We start from the raw sequence: 6,057 nt of genomic DNA on the forward strand, positions 1-6,057 counted from the left end.
TCGAAGTGCGCGTGTGCGCGACCGATCCCGTGGCAGTCGTAGAAGTAGAAAAAGGGTAGAGTGACACATAGGGGAGCTTTCCGGGACAAAGGAACACTTCCACTGGCCATGCACCTGTCCTGAGAGAGAATTCTTCTGGCTCTCAGGCAGGGTCTCGGCTCCTGGGAGTATCTCATGCACAAGGTCCTCCTAAGGGAGAGTGTTTGAGAGCCTCTCCGGCCAATGCCACATTATGCATAGTGGTTCCTCTGCTGCCACACTCAGGTGAGGTGGCCTAGACCAGTGTTTCTCAAACTGTGGGTCGGGACCCACTAGGTGGGCCAAAAGCCAATTTCAGGTGGGTCCCCATTCGTTTCAATATTTGCTTTTTATATATTAGACTTGATGCTATCTCTTAGCTTCACCTTCCTCAGAGCGTTGTTGTGAGGATGAAGGAAGGAGTCACGTGCACCACCCCGAGCTTAAATTGCACACCTGCCTTCAAGGAGCTCAGGCTGATGTACCTGGTTATCACCCTTCTCCTGCCTTTCATACTCACATATTTTATCCCATTTATCCTCACAACCCTGTGATGTAAGTTAGACTGCAAGTGACAGGTCCAGGGTCACCCAGTGGCTGTCTACAGCTCTGACCCTGCCTTCCTAGTCCTCACCCAGCATTCTAATTACTGCACACAGTGAGTACACTGTACATTACACAAATATATAAGGAATTAGGTGTAAAAGGATCTGGCTGCCACTTCAGTGACACAAAAAAACACACTGAACCTTGGGACAAGTGAAGACCTTCCTGTTCTTTTGTGCGTTTGCTAACAAGCTTTTTCACTCCTCTATTGTTTATCGGCTTAGGGCCAAATCCTATCCAACTTTCCAGCCCTGGTGTAGCCATGCCAATGGGGTTTGCACTGCATCCTGTGGTGGGAGGGTAGTTATGGAGGCCTCCACAAGATAAGGAAACATTTGTTCCCTCGCCTAGGGGCTGCGTTGCAGCTACACTGGGGCAGGAAAGTTGGATAGGATCGGGCCCTTAGTTGTTATTGTATTAGTTACAATAACAATAACTATTGTAATAGTTACAATAACAAAATAACAAAAAATAGTTATATGTTTTATTATTTGATTGTTGCATTTCTATTAGGGCTGATCTGAAGGCCCCCCACCCACCCATTTTGACAATATTTGGGGAAGAGGCAAAAATGAAGGTGAAACTTTGTGACTTTTATGAGTTGTTCCATGAAAGTTATCAATTTTCAGAGTGGAGGGAGGAATTATCAGAGATGCGGGCAGTAGTGTTTTTCTTCTGTAAGAGAAAGGCAGTGCCCCTGAGGGCAATGACAACAGGGCTAGCTTCCCATGCTGTTCTTTACTCTTTTCCTCCTTTTCAATCAGGGGTGATCTTGTGAGTACATTTGTGAGGTAAGGAAACTGCCACGCAACCCCCTGTGTGGCAGTTTCTGACCTGCTAATCAGAAAATTGTACAAAGCTGAGGAGGTTACATTTGTGATGCTGGTGTGATAAAGATAGCAGAAAATTGTACCTGCATACAAAGCTGAGTAGTGGTATGCATTATGACGCTGAGTACAATAGATAAGCCTTCTGAGTTCATGGCCTTTTTTAACATCTTTTCTATATCTTTTAGTATTTTTACAGGCCTGATTCCTCTATGATTTGCTGCGTTTTGCTCTTTTTATCTGACTTTTTATCTGACTACTGTTTTTATGGGTATTTGTTAATGTGTTTTAATATGTTTTTATTTGCAGTTAAATTATGTTTTTAATCTGTTTTTAATATGTTGTAAGCCGCCCCGGGTCTCTTCGGGGAGAAGGGCGGGATATAAATAAAGTTGTTTATTATTATTGTTATTATTGTTATTGTTATTATAAGAGCTAGCCTGCAGTGGGAATTGCAAGAGGAATTGTGTGTGTGTGTGTGTGTGTGAGAAAACACAAATGCTAGCAGTGTATAAACTGGATGGATGGATGCATGTTCCTACAGGATGCTCAGTGCTGACAAGAGGTTTGGCAACATCCACATCCTTGTTAAATAGACATTGTGTACTGTACTATTTTCTGTGGTCCTAAAAGCATCTCTGTGGAAATGATGAGGGTGCTTTCCCTTTCACCAACTGGCCCAAATGCATAATCACACATATGGAAAGAAGCACATAGGACCCCACTCTCAAAATAAATAAGGGGTGTATCCAAAGTGAGAAAAACATGAGTGAGAAAAATGAGGATCTGGTTTTGTGGGTTAAGGAAGAATGAAGAAGAGACAGAGCTAAGATGAGTGAGGGGGAAAAAATGGAATTTTTCCTTTGAGGGAATGGCATATGTATCTAGATCAGGCACTGGCCATGTGCCCGCACCCATCAGAGAACCAACCTGACCAGATTGACCTATTTTCAGCAGTAGCTAGCCTCTGGAAGCTCACAGTCAGCCCACAAAAATGACAGTCTTTCTTTGCTGTTTGTCCTCTATAGTGTTCAAAGCTCTCTTTCTTTTGAACAAAGAGTTTCCATTTAGCTCTCAAGACTAACAGTGGCTGATTCCATTCATATGGACTCAGTCCTATCTATTTCCTTCCCACAAGCTAATGCAGTGGTGCAAAACTGGCTACTGCTGCAACCTATGGGGGGCAGCGGAGGTGGTCTCCTCTGAGTAAGAGAACAATCATGGACCTGTGTTGCGGGATCGGAGCTAGGAAGGTGGTTAGCATTCAGTAGCTGCTGTTGCCGTCACCAAATCCACTGCCTTCTCAGACCCATTCTGCCTACCCGTCCCCTCCCTGTCCCATTTTGCCCCCATCCCACCCCGTTCACCCCACCCCCACCCCTCCTGCTTTTTCCACTGACTTACCTACTCCAGTGAGTAGTGGGAGAATTGATGACACTGGCAGGAAGATGCAGGTCTTCCATCAGGGCTTCCAACAGTATGAAGAGTGGTGTGCCAGACCAATGTTTATGACTGGTGCTGACTGATTTATGGACAGTCAATGCCGGGGGAGGTCCCCTAGCAACATTGTGTAGTAAGTACAGGATTGGGCTATAATTCTTTTTTTAATGCTGTCCAAATCCGTGAGCCTTGCCACACCTTGTGACCATGAATTGGATAAGGGCACGATCCTAAGGCGCCCATGGGTGAGCACAAGTCCCTTGCGCCAGCCCAGGCAGGTCGGCTGGGTCAGCGCAAAATGCACGCCGCCCTACAGAGGCTGAATCCAACCTCCACGCTGACTTTGATGGAGAGGCTTGTGTCAGCTGAGCTTGGCCAACGCAAGGGTCTGGGGAGGGCAGGGAGGAGACAGGAAGGAGGCAGGAGGGAGGCATTCCAGGGTGGGGGGAGGATGGTCCCAGGGGCAGAAGGCAGGGCTGGGACCTGACAAGCCTCTCCACTCTCCTCAAATTTATTCCACCTCTGGAGGTGGCACAAGTCCGAGGAGACCCATTGGGGCTGCAATGGCTTACCCAGGGATAAAGGGAAGAGTTTCCCCTCACCTTACCTTTGGCTGAGCCACTTCTGGCCCCTATCTTGCGCTGGATTTACCCTGTGTAAAGAAATAATAGGTGCAGCAAAACTTGGTCAGGTCCCCTGAAATTGTTTTCCTTCTCAGCCTGCAAAGGTGGGAAGTCTTGGGAAGAAAAAAAGGAGGAGAAACCTAGAGTGAGGTTTATCACAGCATTGCAGCTAAAATGGGGGCAAAGATGTGGTTTGACTATAGTTAGGTCTTAGACCCCACATCTGTGTTGAACTCAGCTTGTGACCCCTGGGCAAGTCACTGTTGTCTCTCAGCTTCACTAGTCTGCTTTCTGAAAATGGACATTTTGTTGCAACGGTCAATGCAGGGGCAAAGAAATGGTAATTAGTTTTCCTGTTTGGGCCCAGAGACAGCAGGAACAGGAAAGGTAAGTGGGGAAGGTTACGTCTCCTGTGTCTGTCGTGTGGAAAGAACATTCCATTTCTGCATGTGATTGCAAGCAGAAAAGCAACAACTGGCTGGCACAACAAAGAGCTGACCTGGAAGTGCCCTGGGATTCCATCTCTGGCCTGTATTCCTTTTTTGCCTTGTCTTCATCTCGCCCAACATTCTGTTTCCAATAATGACCAGCCAGATGCCCCTGGGAAGCTTATGAGGAGGGGATGAGGACAACAGCCGTCCCCTGTTGTTCCTCACTGGTCTCCATTTTGCAATCCATAGGAGGGGCTTCCCTTGACAGAGCTGAAGCAGCTAGGAGGAGCTTTGGGTGGGTGTAGCTATATGGTTGCCAATGCTGAAAATCATTGGGGTTCCTCATCTTAGCTCAGGTGCAGAAGGGGATACTTCAGCAACAAAGAGGGGTTTATACTCGTCGCTTTATCAAGAAGCTTCTTGGTGAGCCAACCCAGAATGGGCTATGCATCTGGCTGGCTTCCTTTGTTCACCATGGCAGGGGGTCGGGGAGCACCAGGGGACCAAGTATCTGCCTTGCCCCAGATGTTTTCTGCACATTTAACTGTGCTACGTTCCCAATGAAGAGCACAGGGAGCCACTCCAGGGATGCTGCTATAATAAGCAATAGTTTTTGCTCTCTTTCTGCAGATTGCTCAGTTATCTCTTCTATTTTCATGAGATACTCCTTTTGTTTTAGGGAGGGGAGAAAGGTAGAATGGATCCCCACTCTGGCAAAATACAATAGTAGTTTGCCATTTCCATTTTTTTTTCTCTCAGATGGGTTTTCAAGTAAAGCATGCAAACTCTAGCTGATGTCCAGCAAAGAAACTATTCCAGTTTAATTTACTTTGTACATTATCCTATATTCATAAAGTAGGCATGTACAAATAATCCCCTTGCAGTCAACTTGAAAAGACATAATGCAAGGCTGCTCAGCTTGGACATACATCATTGGAAATCAGTATCTTGAGTGATGTATAGCAATAACATTACCTTCTTGAATGGATGAAACTTCACAAAGGCCATCAAAGCCTGGTTATGCTCTCTACCCATTTCATTCTGTCATAGTGTGGAATGCGCTTTATAAAAACACAAACACGCACAAGCTCCACAATCAGTTATTCAAAATGCTTGCCTGAGCTATAAAACAGACATACATAAGTCCTTGTTAAGTGACATTTTCCTGCATTTTAATGCGCCCTTCTGTAAAAAAAAAAAGGCATGCCACACAGAATGTTGCTATCTATGTATGGGATCACCTGGAACATACAACTCCAGTTATTCTACATCCAGAATTAACCTTGCAGTGTAGGAAATGAACTAATTCATTCTTTCCAGCTAAATACAGATTGCTGATAGAATTTTCTCCCCCCCCCCCCCCAGTCTTGATCATTAGGAAAAACTTGTAGGTCAGTTATCCATCTGCTATTTTGCAAAGGAGACTGCATGATTGGAGTAACAAAGCCAGGAGACCTATGAAAGGATGGTGTAGAATAGTTAGCAAAATCAAACAGAACCACCAGAAAGCAAAGGTAAGTGCAAGGAGACACACCAAAGTTTGTTTTTAATGTTCATAGACTCAAATTTAACAGAAATGTACAAATAACTTTATTGCAAGCCCTGTATAAATCAAATCTACACAAAACAGGAGTTGGCGTTTTAAGGCAGACAACTGGGCTGTTGTCTTACTAGGCAGTTAAATTGAACAGCAAACCTCTCTCTTGTCTCCCTTACAGCCACTGCACCCTCTAAGGGCCTGTGCCAGTGTGCGCACCTCTTCTGCAGCTGGGCAGTGTTGCAACTTGTCACAACTTCTGGAGAAGTTCTGGAGAAGTTCAGTAAAGATGTCATTGCCAGCCTTCCAGGCTTCCTGAGCTCTGTGCTTTGTGGAGCTTGGCCACACATCAGCACTGCTTATAGGCTGATCTTGTTCTTCGTTTTGGGAGAAATGAATCCCCTTGATTTTGCTGGAGCTTACAAGTATGCTTAGGATTACAACCATGGGACCACTCTGCTTATTACACTTTAAAAAGGTATGCCTAAGAAAATAAGCATGAATGCAAAAAAAAAAAGTCATGTCTCGTATCAATACACGTGGCAAAGAATCATGAATGGCTACAGCTCTGTTGA

Source organism: Tiliqua scincoides, chromosome 1 (assembly GCF_035046505.1).
Source record: "Tiliqua scincoides isolate rTilSci1 chromosome 1, rTilSci1.hap2, whole genome shotgun sequence".
In the NCBI taxonomy this organism is placed as follows: domain Eukaryota; kingdom Metazoa; phylum Chordata; class Lepidosauria; order Squamata; family Scincidae; genus Tiliqua; species Tiliqua scincoides.